The sequence below is a fragment of the Drosophila mojavensis genome, unplaced genomic scaffold (genome assembly GCF_018153725.1).
Source record: "Drosophila mojavensis isolate 15081-1352.22 unplaced genomic scaffold, ASM1815372v1 contig_74, whole genome shotgun sequence".
Taxonomy (NCBI): Eukaryota; Metazoa; Arthropoda; class Insecta; order Diptera; family Drosophilidae; genus Drosophila; species Drosophila mojavensis.
The window spans coordinates 11,668,087-11,689,322 of record NW_025318899.1 but is presented as its reverse complement, the minus strand read 5'-3'; the positions used below and the strand labels follow the sequence as shown (position 1 = coordinate 11,689,322).

At 46.6% G+C, this 21,236-nt stretch overlaps 1 protein-coding gene and 1 long non-coding RNA gene across 12 annotated transcripts in view; both read left to right on the top strand.

The window, feature by feature from the left end:
- Positions 1-21,236, top strand: part of LOC6582161 — a 91,987-nt gene that overhangs the window by 18,183 nt on the left and 52,568 nt on the right. The window lies entirely within an intron of this gene.
- On the top strand, positions 2,233-13,368 carry LOC122757548. Its single transcript, XR_006357618.1, has 2 exons — positions 2,233-9,138; positions 13,316-13,368. It is a non-coding gene; the product is annotated as an uncharacterized LOC122757548 (long non-coding RNA).

The window sequence follows — 21,236 nt, the reverse complement described above, 5'->3', positions numbered from 1 at the left end:
TTTGACTCGCCGCTCCTTGATTTCTTCCTTCCGCCAGCGAGCTGCCGCGTAACGGCGTGTAAGTCTTACCCTAACCCGAAACCCCTAAAGAACAAAAAAAAACGTGAAAACAGAAACCCATTGCCAACTTTTCACTTGCCTATTTGGAGAATACCCTGCGCAGGGCTTATTAAGCTGTAGCTATGAGCAAAGAGGTCAACAGGTCAGCATTTCAAAGTCAAACCATTTCGAATTATGGCAGAGTCTTCTCTGCTCAAGATATTAGCATAAAGCTCAAGTATTCCCAATGTCTGTCTCTGTTAGTTTTCAAGCGCTCTCTCTCTCTCTCTCTCTCTCCTCTCAGCCTTCCGCTATTAACCAGCTAATTATAGGGCATCTTGACGTCGTCAGCTGTGCATTTCACATGTGTATTTTTTCGCACCTTTGTCAAAAGTCATAAAAAATAATAAAATGTGCGAACACACAACTACAACAACAACAACAACAACAACAACTATAACAACAATAACAACAAGCATCAGCAAAAGTCAGAGGCAAGCCATATATGATTCCGCAGCCTCAACCGAATGCGAATGCGAATCCGTGCTCCTCACATGAGCGCACCCAAATATGACGACCATAGCCCCCTCTACGTGGCACCCCTTTACGCCCGCCTCCTGCGCCTGCCCCGCCCCAGCAATACAGTTGTAAAGGGCGCGTGTTGAGTTCCTTTTGCATTTTGTATGTAAATGTAAATGTCGTTTGGCATTCGCGCATTTTAAGCTTCTGCCTGGCAACCGTACGGGCCTGAGGCGTGGAGCCGGCAGCGAGAGGCGTGGCAGGCTTTTACCTTTAGTCCTCATTTTGGCACCTCGGCACTTTCGGCGCTTGGTAATTGGCATGTGTTCAGCATTTTTGTACATTTCGCACAGTTTGCAAGAACCGAAAGTTTACGCGACACGCCCACAAAGGCGGCAGCACAGATATAGCGACTGAGATAGAGCGAGAGAGAGAGAGAGCTAGAGCGAGAGAGGGAGAGTGGGAGTGGGAGGGAGGGGCAAGGAAACGACACTACGCTACGGCCCATCCGCTTTGTAAGTTGTCGGATTACGTGGCACGTTTGGCAGCCAAAAGATATGAATATAATTAAATGTAACAACTACATTTTTAGCTCTTATAAGGCAATGTTTAAATTGAGGCGCAGCATCGCGTTTGACTCGTCTGCAGTCGGGTGTTTATGGCCAGGGCCAAAAGCGGCGTAAGGCCATCAACTAAATTGGCAGTACAGCCGGAAAAGCAAAGCATAAAACCTGACTGCCAATTGTTGTTGTTGTTGCCCTTGTTGCTGCTGCTGCTGCTGTTGTTGTTGTTGTTGGTCAACAATTAAGGCAATGACAAGCGCAGATTAGTCCAAAGTTGGAAATTAACTTGAATTGAAATGCTGTGTGCTCCTTCAGCTGCTTGAGATTAAGTTTTCAACTTTATGCACCAAATGAGTTTTTTAATTGGGCGCCCACCTAAAACAAAGAGAATTGCAGCCATAAAACACAAAGGCAGTTTACTAAAACAAAAACAAAAAAAAAAAAACAAAAAAAATAAACAAAACAGAGAGAAATAAAGAAACAATAGTAATTTGGTAAATCAAATAACAAAGTCAAATTGCATTTTAACTTGAAATCGCACAATGACACAAACTGAAAGTTGCAAACTTTCTGCCTGGACTAAAGCTAGATGAGAGACTGAGAGAACTGAATAGTCTACAGTTAGCTTTAAAAAGCAGTGGACTCTGTTGTCTTAGAGTTTGAAATAGATGTGGCAAAACTGTAGTTAAACAATTTAAGCAAATGTCATTAATAAACAACTTGTTTTTTAATAAATAATTATTTGCTGGTACTTGAGATATATTTCTTGCATTCTATGAATTCATCTACAAATATTTAGTGGGCAAACACATTTCACGCATTCCCTTTAATTTCCTTTGCAACTCCATATGCCTTTGTAGTGCATTCCTTGCATTTTTTGTTGCCTACTTTTTGGGGCAGCCAAAAGAAACTCGAGGCTTTTGCTTGTGGTGGGATTTTACATAAATTTGAAATGAATTTGCAATAAATCATAGATAGACATCAACTATGTATTTGTAAATAACTGAATAATCAATTTATTCATGCCCTCTATCTTTCTTTCTCTCTTTCAGGTAAGTCTCGATGCAATTTGCTTTTGTTTTCTTGCACAGTTCGTGCTGCATTGGTAAGTATTTATATTTATATTTATATTTGTGTGTGTGCATTTATATATGCATCGTATTGAATTTGTGCAATATTTGGAATTTACGAGGCCACTGAAAATGTTGCTAATTTATGACTGTCTCCTGGCCAGGACACCTCAAAGCCAATAACAAAGTTGGTTAGTTATATAAGTGTGACTGTATCAGCGTGCCCTCACTCTCTCTCTCACTCTCTCCTTTGCCTCTATCTCTCGCTCTTTGTGTGTGGCTCGCTCTGCTTGCGGATATCCGCATGCAAGCCATAACTCAATAAAGCATTGTCCAGAGCCAAAGCCATAGAAAGCGAGGCATAAAACAAAGGCAAAGGCAATCGCAATGGACAAACGACCAAAACTAAAACCCAGCAACACCAGCAGTCAAAGATACAATCGAAATGCAGTAGGGAGAGAGATGGAGTGAAAGAGAGGGAGAGAGCTGATGGGACGGTAGGTGTAGCGCATAAAAAGGCAGACAGATTAGAAGAATAAACAAAGCCCAGGGCTTGACTGGGCGACCGAGCAAACCGGGCAACCGGGCGAATGCTCGACTGCTCAACTGGATGCTCACTGGCCTCCGACTGTCATTGGGGCCAAGAAATAAACATTAACTGTAATTTAGTAGGGCATTGTGCTTAAGCGTCGACTCGATTCGCCTCGCCTCGTCTCGCCTTGACTAGACTCGAGACTCGAGACTCGAGGAGACTCGACGCATTCACTGCGCGCTCTCAAATTATGGTCCATGGCTGGGGGAGGCGGGCGAACGGAGCCAGCATCGCGTGTTGCCAGTCTCATGTTACGATAGGCGTTTCGTGCTGGTCAAAACGCTGCGGGAGTCCTCAATGCGAAGGCAATTGTTATTTGCCTTTGCCGTTGCCTTTGCCTCTGCCTCTGCCTCTGCCTTTCCCTTCACGGGCAAGTGCACAGTTTTACACAGCAGCGGCCACCAATTAGATGGCAGCAGCTGGCCGCCAGATACAGTTACAGCAACAGCTACACACACTCACACGTACACGCACACACACACACATGCTAGAGAGGAAACTAACGCAAATAGGCAAATGGCAAACATGGCACAATAATCGACAACAATGGAAATGTTGTTGGGCGCAGGCTTTATGAATATTGCAAAGCTTTTAAATCTGCTTAAAACGAACCCAACTGGAAAAAAGGTTTTTGCATTTTCTTGATTACCACTCAGTGGAGCCACAAAAACGAAAAGCGAAAAGAGAGTAGCATATTAAGTATATACAAATGCAAAGTGCAAGTCATGCCCAGTCAGCTCAGCTCAGTCTGCTCAGTCAGCTCAGTCAGCTCAGTCAGCTGCCCAGTTACTTAAATATTTAATGCTCAATCATTGCAACAGATTTCTGGGCAATTAGCTGAAGTAATTCTGTTAAATCGGAATGTTATTGCGAGTCTAACAGCTGTTAACTCGCCCACCACAGCCAACAACAAGTGCAAAGGCCCGCCAAAACGAAGAAGAAGAAAGAAAAAAAACAAAACACAAAAAAAAAAATTGCTCTTAAGTGCTAAGCAAACTGAAGCAAAGCAAACGCCCTCTGCGCAAACGTTACTCACCACACACACACACACACACACACACACAGGCATACATACATATATATAGAGAGGAGAGCACGTCTGCTTAGGTGCCTGGCCCCGAACCGCCAATGGCCATTACATGGCTTTATTTGGCTTATAAATTGTTAGACGCCGCGCAGCTCATGAACTTTACTCATAATTCAACACCTAACAGCAACACCTACAACCCTCAGCAACAACTGAAAGCAGAGAGAGAGAAAAGTTAAAATAAAAAAACCAGAACAACAGCAACTGGCACACACACACACATACACAGAGAACAATATAATAATAATAATAATAATAAAAAAAAAAAAGTATTTTTCAAATTAAACTTTGCACTCTGACCACTTGATGATGCCACCAAGCGGGGCAACAACAACAGCAGCAGCAGCAGCAGAAACAACGCCTCCGGCTGCAGAAGGAAAACACGCGCAAAAGCTGTGCCTGATATCCACTCGACAGGCAGCAAGCAGCGCCCGCGTGCCCAAACTGTCTCCCCTTTGGGCTGGCCCTTTATTGCAGCTAAACAATTTTCATAGCCTATCAGCGAGCGGGCAGTGTGAGGCATGGGGAGGGGGCATGGGGACAGCGGCAAGTTGGCAACTTTTTCGAGTGCAGCAACAAATTAAATTTGCGCTGGTAATTGGATTTCAAAACACTTCTACGACGGCTGTGTTTAATGCCGCCAACAGCCACAGAAGCTTTTGCACCCGCTACATACACACAGACACAGACACACACACACACACACGCACAGAGAGACATACTCGCAGATTTGCCACGAGTTGGACAGACGTCGCCACGGCTGCCGCTGATGTTGAGCTGTCAAAGGCTCGGGGCCAGCACTTTGCTTGCGGCCTGCACACGCCTGCCACGCCACGCCCCACGCCCCACACCCCACACCCCACACCCCAGCCCGACACCTCCCTCGCGCTGGCCGACAGAGCTTTGGCCTAGAAATTGCGCACCGCATCGGACGCGAGCGCTAACTGCCACCAATTGCGTGTCCGTGGGGCAATCCGAGGCGCAGCGCTGCCAGCGGCATTCGGCTTCATTTTTTATTTTCCACATTTCTCTTTCTTCTTTCTTGTTGTTGTATGCTGCGCCTGGCAAATTTACCGTGCGGCGTGCGGCGTGCGGCAAAGTAAACAAAATGAACTGGCACACAAAAGGACCTCGAATTGTAGCGCCCAACAGGACAGTTTATAATTATGGCGCGCAAATAAATCTTGTCATGTTATCCTTGTTGTAGCTGCCGCTGCTTATCCCTCTCCGACTCCTGCTGCCGCAGCTGCTGCTCCTGCCGCTGCTGCGATTGTTGCAAAGCGACAGCGGAAATGAAAGCGGACGCTGCCGCACCGGAAATTATAAAAAATTGTTAAATACCGATTTCGATTTTGCGATTTTACTTTTTTTTTTTTTTTTTTTTTTTTGCGGTTACTGATTTTGATGGCTGCGCCAAACAAATATATAAATAATACTTGGGGAAAGCTTTATGCACTTTTTTCAGCTGCAAGTTTATGAAAATTCCTCAATCGAACCACAGAAATTGTCGAAATGAGAAATATTTGTGTGCTTTTTGCATCTCATGCAATATAAATAGCTCCGGCTGTGCGCTGCAAGGTTTAATAACTTTTTATTTGCTGGAGCTGCCTTTGTGGCATCAACTTCAATATGAATTGATGCCTTTTGGGCCAAGTCAAATTGTTCACATTAATTTGGGAAATATTCTCATTTGCTAGATCTAGCATGAGAGCACATAATAATAGTAATAATAATAATAGTTCCATCTTTACCACTATAAAAACTGAGCGCTCCAATTACATAGACAATATTTACAAAGGTTTTCGCTACGCACAGGAAATTCAATGCCAAATCCGCAACGGCGAAATCCATTAAATAATCCACGTAAATAAACTAAAACCAAAACGAAACGAAATGACACGAAAAAGAAATAAGGGAATAGTCGTAGAGTAGGGGCAGTGGGGGCAGGGGGGGACGGGGTGGAGAGAGGCTGACTGAAGGCCATTCCAAAAGGAGAAGAAAAACAAAAACAACAAGACAAACAATTTTGGTATATAACAAAAAAAAAAAAAAAAAAAAAAACAGAAAAAATTACAAACAGAGGAAAAATTCATTTTTCAAATTCCAATCACAGTTATTAAATCTTTGCTATATGGTTATGGTTATTGTTGTGATTTGATTTTATGGTTATAGATGAGAGAGCCCAAGAGAGCGAGCGCGAGTGAGAGAGAGAGAGCGATAGGCTAAGCTAAGCTGTTGTTGATGTGACACAAGTAGCGAAGAGCGCAAAAGCTTTGAGCGCTCTCTTCTATTCAAAGAGAAAGTGAGTCGCTCACTCTTTTTGTTATTATTGTTTGTTGTTGTTGTTGTAGCTGTAGTTGGTGTTGCCGATGATATTTGCGCGCGCTAGAGCAGCAGCAGCACGAACAGCAGCAGCAGCAGCATCAGTGGCAACATTTTGTGTCAGGCTGCAAAAAATGTGGGCCTAAAATGCTCCACTGACGTCATAAACGTGTCTTTTCTTATCTGGCTGAGTATCTACAAGCGAAATGCGATGGATGATGCCGCTGCCGATGTCGTTGCCTTTGGCCTCTCTGTACAGTTATTTTGCGTATGCCTCTCCGTGCGCCTCTATCTGTGTGTGTGTGAGTGTGTGTGTGTGTATTACAAATGTAAATGTCGTTGGCAGGCAGCAGCTTACCAATACATATACACACATACGCACACACACACACACACACACACACACACATACACTGGCACATGTATTTGCCTGTCACTGACGCATAAAGGAAAATAATTATATTTAAAGGCAATTTGGTGGCAGCCGCAGCCTTCTGCAGTGTCCTTGACCGACTTATGTAGATTTTCTGCAGCTTACTGCCTGCTTTCACAGTTTTCACACATACAATTTTCGCAGCTGCTGCTGATGCTGCTGATGCTGATGCTGTTTGCCGTTTGCATTGCCCTCCCCCTTCCCTCTCACTATCCGCGCGGCTGCCTCCCTCTGGCATCCTCGCTGCCTTTGCCCTTAGCTGCATTTCCCACGTCAAGCCGTAAGCCTTGGATATGTATGAATAATATTCGCACTTGCCTCGCGCCCATCTCATTAACATATTTCGAGCTATTTTCTTATTGCAAGCAGAAATATTTATGTGCTGTAAGTGAAACTGGGTGGCAATGCTGCGTATGTGTTATAATTCTCTTGTGTTTGCTATGCGTGTGTGTGCGTGTGCGTGTACGTGTGTGTGGGCGTGGCACACCATGTGACTTACTTGAGCGACTGACTGTGATTACCTATGCACATTGTGGGGGCGTTGCCAAAATTAAAAGGTGTTAACTTTATGGGCCATTTGTGGCCCGAATGTTGTGAGTAATTAAGGCGATATAAACAACTGCTTGGCTATATAATGAATAGCGTATTTAAAACAGGAATTGCTGTCAAGCTGCTCTTGATTATTGTTGTTGCCTTAATAGACAGCAACTGTTGCCTTGGCTTTTATGCCGCCACGCTTAAACACAAAAGTGTTGCCTACTTTTATGGGCGCAAATAGTTGCATATGCTCTGCAGGGCCAATGTAAACATTTTTATACACTTAATAACTTTGTGAATGAGCATGAAGCCAACTAAACGCTTGTCGAGCAGCTCATTTGGCCGCCACGTGACTTGTTCCTAAAGTCGACCAAGTTGCAAGGACCACACAAACGCCACGCCGTGCACAACTATTTTTTTAGCTGTGGCTGCTCTACAGTTCTATTAGGTGGCCATCGTCGCACTTTGCCCCGCCAAAAACTTGTAACGGAGACTAACAAAATAAATTATGCTTACGATTTGTAAAAGCTTTAATACGCCCTAGAGCCAAATCCTAAGTGCACACAGCAGCAGCAGCAACAGCAGCAACAGCAACAACAACAACAAAAGCAGATGCTTCAGCTGCTGCTTCGGCAGCTTCTGTTGGCTGGCTCCAAAGACAACAATGAATAAATTTAATTTTAGCTGCGGCCGACCTACCGCACCAAAACCTCAGCTTGCTTGCTGCTGCTGCTTTTGCTGTTGCTTTTGCTGTTGTGGTTGTTGCTCATGTTGACTAAACACCTTTGAGATTTCCAGCTATGCCTCGCCCTCTGACAGCTGTCAAGCGTGCTTTGGCTCCATGCCACCCAAGTTCCAGCCACTCCCCTCGCCCTACGCTGCTGCCGTTGCGCTGCATGCCCCCGAGAGCTGCCCGAGTGCATTATAACTGCATTTTGGTTTTGATGACGTCGACAACGTTGTCGTCGTCGTCGTCGTCGTTGTCGTCGTTGTTGTTGTCGTTGTCGTCGTCTGATTTGTAAATTATGCTTGGGCACAAGACACACACACACACAGAGGCACACACACATTCACCCAGAGACGCACGCACGCAGTGGCCCACTCACAGAGATTTATAATGTGGCTAAACGGGCTGTTAACTAAAACAGCATCCGCTCTCTTAATCGCAGCTCAATCAAAGAGCGCCAGAGCCGAAGCTTGAGGGCAGCTTTTCACCGCGCTCATGTGACTGTCGCCAGCAGCTGAAGAGAGCGGCGGATGCTACGAAAGCTTTTTGTGATTCTGCTGATTACGTAAATAAAAGCGAAGCGAACGACAATTTACGAAATGTGGCGAAACTGTTATAAACAATTTGAGCAGCGGCCAACAGCCAACAGCCAAGAGCCAAGAGCAGCCGAGCCAGCGTCGACCCGCTTTCTTCTGTATATAAGCTTTAGCTGATACACATACGAAATGGGGCGAGGAGTAGCAGCAGCAGCAGCGCCAGCAACAGCAACGGCAGCAGCAGCAGCCGCACAGCAACAACAAACCATCTGACGAAAGCTAACGAGGCCTGCCTGACAGAGAGCCAAAGCGAGCCGAGAGTCATGCTTGCAAATGCAAGGCGAATTATCGCTCGGCTTTCGCCGCGCTGCGTTCGGGTTTTGGTCGTCGGCTCTGTGGGCAGCGTCAGCGTCGCTTAGTTGCTGCCTGCGCTGCGTGGTGAAAATCAGTCACAACGGGAACGTCGTCGCGAGCTGTTTGCGCGCTTCATGCACTTGCGTTTTTGTAGCGAGAGGCGAAACACAGAAAGCAAGCAAATCTAGAGCCTGGTTCCAAAATGAAGCCAACACTCGAATAACGAAAATAAAGCGTAGGAAAATTACAGAAACCAAACAATCGACAAGTCGACTAAAATGAAATCAAATAAACCCTAATCAAACGAATGCATTGAAAACATGTCTCGGTGCGACTTGGTCGGCCATCAAGTGCGAAAAGTGCGTCAGCAGCAGCCGCAGCAGCAGCAGCAGCCATAGCCATAGCTACAGCTATAGCTACAGCTATTGCCGCAGCGGGTGGCGGGCGGCAAAGAAATCAAATTACAAAACAGCAACACACACAGAGACACACACACACACAGACACAGAGACACACTGATATGTATGTGCGAACCACTAACACAGCAAAGGAGACAGACGGTCGGACGGATGGACGGACAGACGGCAAGGCAGACACGGAGACAGACAGACAGATAGACAGACACACGCAGCGCTCTGAAATCGACGCAGGCTATATAATTTAGCACACAAGTTAAACGCGAAAAGCAAAAAAAAGATGAGCAGAAAAAAATCAAATAAAATAAAATAAAATAAAGGCAAAGAAATGAAGTAAAATCGGAACAAAAACGCAGCCGCCCAAAAGTGCGCGTATGTGTGAGAGCTGTGTATGTGTGTGCGTGTGTTGTCTGCTTGCGAGCGAAAATCAAATGAGAAATGTTTCGGCCAATCGCCATTAAAACCATATTAACAAGTGCAAAGTTTTGCTCCAATATATACAAACAAAAAAATATATAAAAATAAACCTACAAAAATAATAAATAAAATATATGTATATAAAGCGAAAGAAACAAGTTAAGCTCAAAAAGTGTTGCAAAATGCCACACAGCTGTGTGGCTGTGCGGGGCACTGGCGAAAATAAAAGAAAAACTCGCAAATACCAACGCACTTAACACACATACCAACAACAACAACAAAGGCAACAACACAAACATTTAACAGCGGCCAAAGGCAGCGCAAGAAAGAGAGAAACAAAATATAAAACAACAGAAAAAAAAAAAAAAAAAAAAAAAAAGAAAAGAAAAGCAAAATATGGGAGGCTTGAGTTTTGAGTCTAGGCTGCGTTCCGCTGAATTCGTGCGTTGTTGTTGTTACTGTTGTTGCTTCTGTGTCAGGCAGCTGTTATTGTTGTTGTTACTGCTGCTGCTGTTGCTGTTGCTGTTCGCCTATATTTTTAGCACGCGCAGCGAAAATTTAAATCGCCAACGCACAAAAAGTTTTCTGCTTGCCCTGGCTGGCTAATAAAATACATATCAACAAGCAAATGGGCGCAACAACAACAGCAACAACAGCAACACCGACAGCAACAACAACAATAAACAACAATCGTTGTGGCATATTGAAAAGGCAGCGCCTGGTGTTGCAGTTGTTGATGCCAGTAACGACAGCAACAGCAATAGCCGCAGCTGCAAGGATAACCAGCCAGCAACGTCATACATGTGCAAGGATATTATCAACGTCATGCCTGCCAAAGCACACGCACACACACACACACACATACACACGTAGTAAAGAAGACAAAGCGAGAGCAGGAGCTGGCTTAAAGGCAGTGAGAGCGAGAGCTGGCAACATTTAGTGTGGCATATTTGTGCTGCTTGACAGTTGTTTTTACTAACATTAAACGTATTTATATTTATGACTGCACGTCACGTGGGTGTCCATGTGTCTGTGTGTGTGTGTGTGTGTGTGTGGGTGCTTGTACTCTGACATTAAATGCATTAAAATCATGTTGATAAATTCATTAGAATTTATTTAACTAAAAATAAATGCACAGCAACAACAAGACAAACACACGCACACACACACACACACACAGAGACACACGCACATGTTGGCCAGGCATAGTTACTCGATTGCTGCTGCTCCTGCTGCTGCTCCTGCTGCTGCTCTCATTAGTGCCTGTGGCTGCCCATCGAATTATGCGGAAATCTAATTTATTTGTCCCAGCAGCTAGTCAGTCCGTTGATTTCAAATTGCTGGCCAACAACAACAACAACAACAACGTCAACAACAACAACAACAGCAGCAGCAACAGCAAGAAGAAAAACAACATGTTCTAGGAAATCTACTTCATGGCCGTAGAACTTTAACAAGATGGCGAAGCCATAGCTACTTTTAGGATTTCTCCCGTAAAATTGTATTTAATATGCTTCTGAGAATATCTTCAGCAACAACAACAAGAAAACGTGGCGCTGTCCAAAACTCTTCCAGCGAAATTCCTTTTAATAAATGTTGCATACTTATCAGCGCGTGAAATAATACAGCTAAAAGGCTCGCATTGTGCGCTTCTCATGCTTTGTGCTAGACAACTCATGTATAATTTACAAGTTATAGCTAAGAATTTAATATTTATGCCTCCAATAGAAGAAGAAATGATTTATTATATATAGTTCGTATGCCGCTAAAACTTTATGGAATCTCTTTAATTGCTTGAGGACAAAGTATACAATATTTATAGAACTTTTTAAAGTAAACAGTCAGACTCTTGCGGCCTAATCAAGCATCTTTACGGAACTACTTATCGCCATGGCAGCTGCATAATTTAGTTATTCAATTTTAAAAACCCCTCTTAACTCTCGCTTATTGCCAAATATACGCCAGGGAAACTGCCAAAACTTTTGTGTTTCTAAAACAATCCAAATAATTTATTACAGTTTCCTAGATACAAACACAGACACAAAGACAAACATACGCTCACACACACACACACACGCAAACTCTGATACAGTTATATAAAAATGTCATTTAGGGCTTGGGAAGAACTAAAAGTTTTGCGCGCAGAAATTAACTTTATTGTGCGAATCAAGATAAAATTGCTAAACAAATGCGCTCGAGCACCTTTTCAATTTCAGCATGGGACGAACCCAAGCCAAGCCAAGCCAAGAGTTGCCAACTAGTTGAGCCTTGCCACACTCCCTCTCTCGCTCTCGCTCTCGCTCTCACTCCCACTGACACGTGTGGCGCGGGATCTTAACTAAACACATGGCAACTTAAACTTATCGACAACTCGCATCTTATGGCTACAAGCTGGCCAAAAGTTTAACACGTGCGTGTGTGTGCGAGTGTGTGTGTCTATATATAGATATATAGATACTAAGACGCACTAATTCACGACTCGCAGCTCTCAGCATCTTCTTGTTGTTCGCTTGTTGTTTTTCCAGTGCAACTTCTCCATTCTAAAAAGTAGGCTATAAAAACTATCAACACAGCTCGAGGCGCTGTGGCTCGTTGCTCAAGATTTTCAGCGTAGCTAGCTGATGCAATAGTAACAACAAACTGGCATAACATAAAAATAGGAAAAGTTATTTTTTCAAGTTTTACTCCTCAAGAAACAGCAGCAACAACAATAATAACAAAAAAAAAAAAACATACTGGATCATATAATCCTTTCACTTAACAAGCAAACTTTTGGCAACAGACCGAAAAACTTTGCGCATTTCTACTGCTGCTACTCCTGCTGCCGCTGCTGCTCCTGCTCTTGCTCCTGCTTCAGCTGCTTTTTCAACTGCTATGTTGTGCTTTGCATAAACACAAGTCAAGAGTTGTGCGAGCGCGCTCGGGGTGGACGTGGCAGGATGTGACTTGCTGCCTCACACATACATGACGCAGGGAAAATTTATGCATTCGCCAGCCAGGCCAGAAAAGTATTTATGTATGCGCTTATAAATATATGCACATCTTGCTCTACCAGCAGCCTCTCCCTCTCTCTCTCCCTCTCACTCTCACTCTTTCTCACTCACTTTTTCTATCGCCTCTCTCTCTGTCGACGTGCGTGTGTGCAGATAGCCAGCAAATTTATGCTAGCAATATAACAAACAAAATATTTGCGCACCAAGAAGAGTTGTGCAAAAAGTTTTTTTTTTTCTCTCTCTAGCCGCGCCCCTTTGCCCTAGTGCCGCAAAACTTTAAAATAACACAAAAGCAAAATATGAAAAAATAAATAATGAAACTGAAATAAAATTTATTCTATTTACTTTTATTTTCATATTTTTGTATTTTGTTTTTGGGGCAGCTGCAAGTTGAAATTTAAAAACTTGCAAAACATGCAACACGAGGTTCCTTCATTTTTGTATTTTTGTTTTTTTGCTCTAGAGCGGACGACTTTTTATATGCTAATTAAAGGCAGCAGACACAGATGCAAACACACACACACACATACACAGACACATATAAAGAGACAGACTGAACTTAGTTTTTTTTTTTTGTGTGTGTCCTTGTGCCTAAAAAATACATATATATATATATACGTATATATGTATGATATATATTCACATATATAAATGTATATGTATATGTGTGCACCGAAATGCACACAAAAGCCTAACCCTGAAATGTGCAGCTGAAAAGCTGAAGACGCAAAGCTTGAAGGCTGCCGCTCAGCAGAAAAGTAGGCAACAGAAAATATCCAAATAAACCAAGCCAAATGCCTGCGCTGCAAAGTAGGCAACACAAAATGTGGGCGAGCATTTAAATGCCGAAATGCCAATAATGAACAGCAAAATAACAACAAAAATACAGCGAATAATATACCTACACACATGCATAAGTAAATTTAGAAAAGTTAACGAAATCTACAAACTAGAAAATAAAACAACAACAGCAACAACAACAACAACAACAACAGCAACAGATCAGAGCTATTTAAAGCGCAAGCTTAATTCAATTAATTGTAAATAAATGCCAAAAGTATATATATATATATATATATATATGTATATGTATATTCAAAAAATAAATGAAACTAAATACCCATGAAACAACGCACAGATAAACAGTTTATCAAACAAATAAAACAGCAACAACAACAACAACAACAACAACAGCAACAACAACAACAAATATAAAATCCAACAACGATTGTGTTCAGTACTCGTATAATTTAGCGAATTTTTCGTGGTGCCATTCAGCGTTTCGCAACAAGTAAAATTAATTAATTATAGATAAATGTGTGAGACACTCGCACACATGCACACACACACACGCACATATATATACATAAATAAATTAATAGCCGAAAAAAGTAAAACGACTGTTTAATAAATGACTGCATTAAATAAATGAGCTTTTAGTTTAATTAATCACTAAATAAATAACAGTAAATACACGCGCATACATGTGCAGCACGCGTGTGTGTGCGCGCCTCGTTTCGTGTGTGTGTGTATGCTTGCTGTAGCTGTGAAGCCATATGCATGGCAGCAACAACAGCAACAGCAGCAACAACAACTACAACAACTACAACAAAGCAAACCAACATACACCGAGCAACAACAAACGCACTTTTAACAACAACAACAACAACAACAACCACGACAACAACAAAAACAAGGCCGCTTCAGCGCAACTGCTACTTAGCCACGCCCCATTTACCATATAGCCATAGCTGCCGACGCTGTTGCTGTTGTTGTTGTGGTTGCCGCCGTTGCTGTAATTCATTCTGGCCGCCCCAATACAACAACTCCAACAACAACAACGGAAACAACAACAACATCAAACGAGCCACGACTCGCGCCAGCCAAACGAACCGAATAACAACAACAACAGCAACAGCACATCGCACGAAGTCGCCGCCAGCAGCGGTGGCCTCGTTGTCGCCACCACCACCACCACCACCACTACCACCACTAGCAGCACCAGCAACAACAGCAGCAACAACGTTGCCAACGACGGCATCGGCAGCGGCAGCGGCAGCGGCGGCGGAGGCGGCGGCGGCGGCGGCAGCAGCAATAGCACCAACAGCAGCGTTGCCCCAGATCCCAAGAAATCCTTCTCGCTACACTGCTGTTGCGTGATCGTCGACATTACACCCGTCTCACATCCGGTGGCACGTTTGACATCAGCAACAACGGCCTCGGGAAGGGATGCGGGCGCCGGCAGCGGCGGCAGCAGCGGCAGCGGCCTGGGCCTCGGTGAGAATGTCTCGCAGCTGGCGAGCCAATTGTTTCGCTTTGGCAGCAAGAAACGCACCGGCGTCTGCATCTGCAATGCCCAATGCCGCCTGCAGTCGCTCGGCGAGGGCGCAACGCTCAAGACAACGCATCACGGCTCCCTGGACCGCCTCCTCCAACAGCAGCAGCAGCAGCAGCACCTAGAGCAACAGCAGCAGCCGTTGCCACCGAAGCCCCAGCAGCAGACGAGCGGTGATCGCTCCATAAGTTGGGTCGTCGATGGCGGCGGCGGCGGTGCCGGAGCCCTGCTGACTGCAGCCAGTTCCGATGACAGCGATGAGAAGCAGCAGAAGCAGAAACCGCTGGAGGATGCACCGCCACGCCCACCGGCCCGCCATGGCTCCAGCAGCAAGCACAGCGTGCGCGAGGAATTCGAACGCGGCGTCGAGGTGGAGAAGTTCTATCATCAGATCAATGGCGACATCTTCGAGATCACGCGACGTGTGCGCGCCCGGGATGAGGATACGCTGGAGCAGCGCTGCATACGGCGCAAGGGCTCGGTGCGGCTCACCGAGCCGCACTATGTGCGGCTGCCCGAGCAGAAGCCGCAGCTGCCGCCGCGGCGCCAGAAGAGCGCCGAGGAGGTGACCATGCCGAAGAGCGCGTTGCGCCAGGCGGCGCCGGAGCCACAGCTGGAGTGGTTCGACCGGAAGGCGCAGCAGCGTCACTCCGCACGCTCCGCCGAGGGCGGGCAGGTGCGCGAGGAGACCATGGAATGGCTGAAGCTGCAGAAGAGCAGCGCTGCACAGCAGGCGCCCGCACGCACCTCCTCCGGACCCAGCGAGATCACCGTGCTCAAGGATGAGCTGCCCGACTGGCTGCTGGAGCACCTGCCGCGGCAGCGCGAGCGCCAGTCCACATCAGAGAAGCCCGTCAGCTCGGCCTATGCGAAGGCCCTGGCGGAGCTGCTGAAGAAGCCGCTGTCGCGCCAGAGCTCCGGTCCCTGCGAAGTATCGCTGCTGAAGACGGACATTGTCGAGTGGCTGACCAAGATGCAGTCCAGCGTGGGCGGGAAGTCGTCCCGTCGCTCGCATCATCGCCGCAACGGCAGCAGCGGCGCAACGCCGCGCTCCAACTCACAGGAGGATCAGGCCACGGAGCATGCGACGCTGCAGCGCAAACGCCACTCGCTGGGCCACAGCGACGAGGAGCAGCTGCAGCAGCACCACCGCCAGCAACAGCAGCTGCCCACGCTCGACTGGATCGCCTATCCGCTGCACAAGCTGCAGTCGCTGGGCAAACAGCCGCCGCCGGGGCAGCCGGTGCCCACGGCGGCGACGACGGTGCCCAGTGGCTATGATGTTCCCGTCGCCTCCACCCACACGCAGCTGTGCCAGGAGCAGCGGCGGCGCGAGGAGCGCTCCCGGGAGCGACGGCTGCGCCACTCGGCCAGCGAGGTGGTGAGCAGCGGCGCGCCGTCGGCCAGCACAAGCGCGCAGCTGGAGCGGCTGGAGCGTCTGTATGCCAAGCCGCACAAGGAGCGCTATCAGTATGTGCCCAAGGTAACGCAGCCGCCCAAAGAAACCACCAGCAGCACCGCCCCGATCAGCTCCGGCAAGTCCAAGCGCGAGCGTTCGCGTCGCCATCAAACCCAGCGCTCCGCCACCGTGACGGACATGTCCGCTCAGCGCTCGAGCGGCAGCGGCGCAGGAGGCGGCGGCGGAGGCGCTGTCGGTAGAGGCGGTGGTGGTCACAAGCGCAAATCCTCGAGTGCGGAGCGTGCGCCACGCTCCCGTTCGCCATCGCCCTGCACAGATCCCGCCTGCCCGCTGCTGCCCATCTGCACAGATCCGCACTGCCGCTACCAGGAATGCCAGCGTCGACGCTGCCTGACCTCGTCGGCCAGCTCGGTGAATCTGGCGCGGCACCAGCAGCTGGCCCAGGTGCAGCTGCATGCGGTGCCCGCCCATCTAGCGGGCGGCTCGGATGCCACAACGCCCTCAACGACGGCGACACCGCCGCCACCACCGCCGCCGGCAACTGCTGTTGCTGCGGCGCCCGTACCGGAGCGCCGTCTGGTCATCTGCCACGAGTGCCGGTCCTGCGCGCCGCTGCTCAGCTGCCAGAATCGCAAATGCCTCAATGCCGCCAAGTGCAACTCACTGCCTCGCTGCGCCGCCGACTTCAATCGGCTGCGCACCTCGCTCGCCCAGCCGCCAGCGACGCTGGACGACATTGAGCCGGCGCCACTGGACCTGGACCAGCAGCAGCAGCAGCAGCAGCTGCCGCCTGCCTCGCCCACACGCCACATGCAGCACTATCGCAGCAACTCGCAGCCGAACACGCTGCAGCGCGGCGACTCGACTGCCTCTAGTTGCGGCCTGGCCGCAAACCTGGGCTGGCTGGAGCCCGTGCCGCTGCAGTCCTCCAACGGGCATCTTCATCACGTCCTCAACGGCAACGGCAAGCTAATGAAGTCCGCCTCGGCTGCGTCCCTCAACTCGCGTCGCCGCCGTCACAAGACCGTGCACTTTGGCGAGAATCTGCTGCGCGAGGTGTGCCAGAACCGGAAGCTCATCAAGAAGGAGCAGGTGCCGTCGGGCTCGGCGCCCATGCAGGCCAACATTCAGATGCTGTACAATTTCGTGGAGGGCGTGCTCAGCGCCTGGGTGGACGACGACGAGGATCAGGTGCGCTCGGGCGCCGAATCGGAGCCGGAGCACGGCCTGGTCGCCCTCCAGCCCATACATCGCTGCAATCGGCTGCGCTATCAGTGCATTCGGCGTGTCGTCGAGGAGGCGGCCGACCTGCAGGGCACCCTCAAGCTGGGCAACTCACGGTACCGCCATCGCCACTGGCGCAGCACCGCCAAGCAGTGCAACGAAATGTTCCTTCGCAAGGTAAACGAAAATCACAGCAATTTGAAAATTGGTGCATTGAGGGTAGTCCCTGAACTCAAAAGTTTGCAAATATCTCAAATTTTCCTATGCTTAATATATATCATTTAACTGCAAAGCTTTTTTAACAGTTATCATCAAAGATGTATTAGAGGTATTCCCTAACTTGAAAATTAATATTATTATTTAATTAAAAACCTCATACTACAGTTATTATAAGTGTATTAGACGTACTCCCTTGACTGAAATATTTAAAAATATTTTATATTATAATTTAACTAAATAGCTCACTTTACAGTTATTATAAGTGTGTTATAGGCATTCTGGAAAATTTTAAAAATATTTTATACTTAATGTATAATATAATCAAAAAGCTTATTCACCTATTATAATAAGTGTATCAGTGGTATTCCTTTAATTGAAAAGTTTTAAAATATATGAGAATTTTATTGAACAATTGCAGTATTAAATATGTATTTAATACCTTGACTAAACAGTTTTTCAAATAGAATATTTATTGAATATATAATTATTAGAGGTATTCCATCGGTTTACCAAATCTAATATATCTTATACCTTGATTCCCCTTTAACAACTTCTCATCTAATAACTGATTCAGAAATATGTAGGCCAGTCCTGCATTTGCCTTTAAGTGTTCGCTTTAAAGCAGGAATATCCTTAATAATCTCAGCACTTTTGTATTTAGTGCTCACACAGACGCACACACAAAAGCTAAATAGATTAGTTACTTCTTTGGCATTTGAAATTGTTGAATGAGATTTGCGAGGAGCTGCTTTAACTTTGAGCTTTGCTTGAATATCCTGTATTGTGGAGGTCCTTTCTCTGCTGCTAGACGCTTTGTTGCTGCCATCAAATGACTTAAATGTATTGTCGCAACGCTTCTCCTGCTGCTTTAGCTGCTGTTCGTTTCGTCTGTCTCTCTCTCTCTCTCTCTCTCTCTGTCTGCCTGTCTGGCTGTCTGCCTGCTACAAATTCATTTTGGTTGCCTAACAAAACGTTGATCAAAGCCAAAAGCATCCTTTTCACGCTCGAGCTACGGCAAGGCAACTCCGGCTCCTGCTCCAACTCCTGCTCCTCCTGGCGCCAGCTCCTGCCTGGCTGCTCACAAAGGAGGCTGACTGGCAATAAATTAAAGCATTAGCCCCAGCCGAAAAAGCTCTTAACGCACAGCACACACATATACACATCTACACGCACACATACGCTCTAAAAGGGGGCGGTGGCGGGTATAGGGGCGTGCTGCTGAACGCATTTTCATTTACCGTTCGTATTTAGTTTTTGGATAATGAATAGCATTGATTGGAATTCACATGAATCACAGTGGCCAAGTGATAAAAGCTATTTGTACCATATGTACTTTGTGGACTTAGGCCAATGGGCGTGGCAGCACCAGAGCACTTGTATCTGGGGTAACTACCAGTTACTTGTATCTATGGCAACAGCGCTGCCGCACTGCAGCTCTTGACCAATGCCAGGCCATGTAAAGAGCACACACACACACACACACGCATTTCACACTGAGTGCATTCAGCATGCGTATACACACACATATGCATAGACACACCTGAAGAAAATTTGCTGATAAGCATACAACTGACTGAGTTTGAATGAGGCATTAGCTGAATAACCGTTAGTTGGCCAAACGCGCTGCATATTAATTAATTGGCAGATCAACAGCGAGCATATTGAATCGGCAAGGAGAAAAGCTAACGCTGCTCCTCCACAGAGGAAGATTTGCCCAGGCTAATGTCTGCCTGCTCTTCAGTTTCAATTGAATCTAGTTCACTGTGCGTGTGTGAGTGAGTGTGTGTGTGTGTGTGTGTGTGTGTGTGTGTGTGTGCGTGAGCTGAAAGGGCATTTGTTTGAGAGTTGCGTTCGTGCTTGTGGATATAATCAGTAGCTCAATGAAATAAGTGTTTGCCAGAGGGAGAATGAGATGGTGAGGGAGAGAGGGAGAGGGAGAGGGAGAGGCAGCGGGAGAGATATAGTCAGTTGGTAATAAATGCCTAATAAATTGAGCAAAATTGCTCATTTGAAGCTGCAGCAGGCATCAACTTACCTTCTGCTTATTAATTAGAGAGAGACGGCAATATGTATGCTTTAGGGGTTTGGCTTTGTCTCAATTTGCAGCTGTAATTATTTAAATCAAATCAGTTTTCCCAGTGCACTCGTTCGCCTTGGTTATTCCACTTGCATGCAGTTTTCAATTTCGAGTTGATTCAATTATTTATTCCACTCGAATATTAATCACAGCTGATGCGCATCTGTCACGCACTGTGCCGTGTTGTCGTCTACTCGCTCTGCAAGTGGCCCACGCGGCCTTCTTAATTTTGATTGATCGGCTGCTAAAACAGCTGCCACGTGCCCTCGCCCTCACCCTCGCCCTGGTCCACGCCCTCGCCACGCCTCGGTTGCTGCGGCGCTGCACAAAGCAATTAATGCCAAGCAACGCTCAGTGCACACATTTAATCAAATGCGAGTGACATGACATATACCCGTGTCCCGAAACCACCTGCTTAACTCTCTCTCTCTCTCTCTAGCTCCAGCTGCAGTATTTCCGTTTTAATCATTGCCAAAATCCGTCTTACAGCTAATGCCAAATTGCTTTTGCTCGGGCTGCTGCTGCAGCACAGTGCGATTTGCTTAGACAACTTCATTTGCCGTCAAGATGTTTTGCCCAAAAGAAATTGTTGAACAGCGAAAGCAACAAAGGAGAGACGCAGAGAGAGAGAGAGGGAGAGAGAGGGGAGGAGAGATGTATAGCAAATACTTGCAATGCGCTGCAGATTTGCCACTTTTGTATCAATTTCAATTTCTGCCAGCTGAAACTTCGCTTTAATGCCTCACTTAAGCGCAAACGTGCCACGAATTTGCAGTTTGTTTTTCTTTTTTTTTTTTATAACAATTTCTTTTTTCCCTTTGGCTGACAGCTGGCGTTGCCTGCACAAGCAAATGTTTGCTTACATATGTGAAATTGTGCGAATGTGCGAGATTTGGTTGCGATAGCAATAACAACAACAACAGCAGCAACAACAGCGACAGCGACATATAAACACTCTATCAAATATTGTAATTTTTGACAGCGAGTGCGAGCAATGAAATGATTTTTTCTACCTCTTAGCGAGCGGGGGCTGCTCTATGTATGTGTGCGTGTGTGCGTGCGTGTGTGTGTAGGTGCCAATGGCAGGCAACTCTCACATTTGACATTCAAAAGTCATTGATAATTATGGATGAAACGTGAACGACAGCCGCATCGAGGGATCACAATCAATTCTTGATTAGAAAACGCAGCTCGACAACAGAGGTCGGCCACCTGTCCGGGCAACGGATAAGGGTGTATGCCTCTGTATGCCAAGTGGGCGTGTCTGGGTGCGCACGCGTGTATGTCAATGTGTGTGTGTGTGGGTGTGTGCGTGTATTTGATTGTGTGCGTAAATTGAATTTTGATTTTGCACCG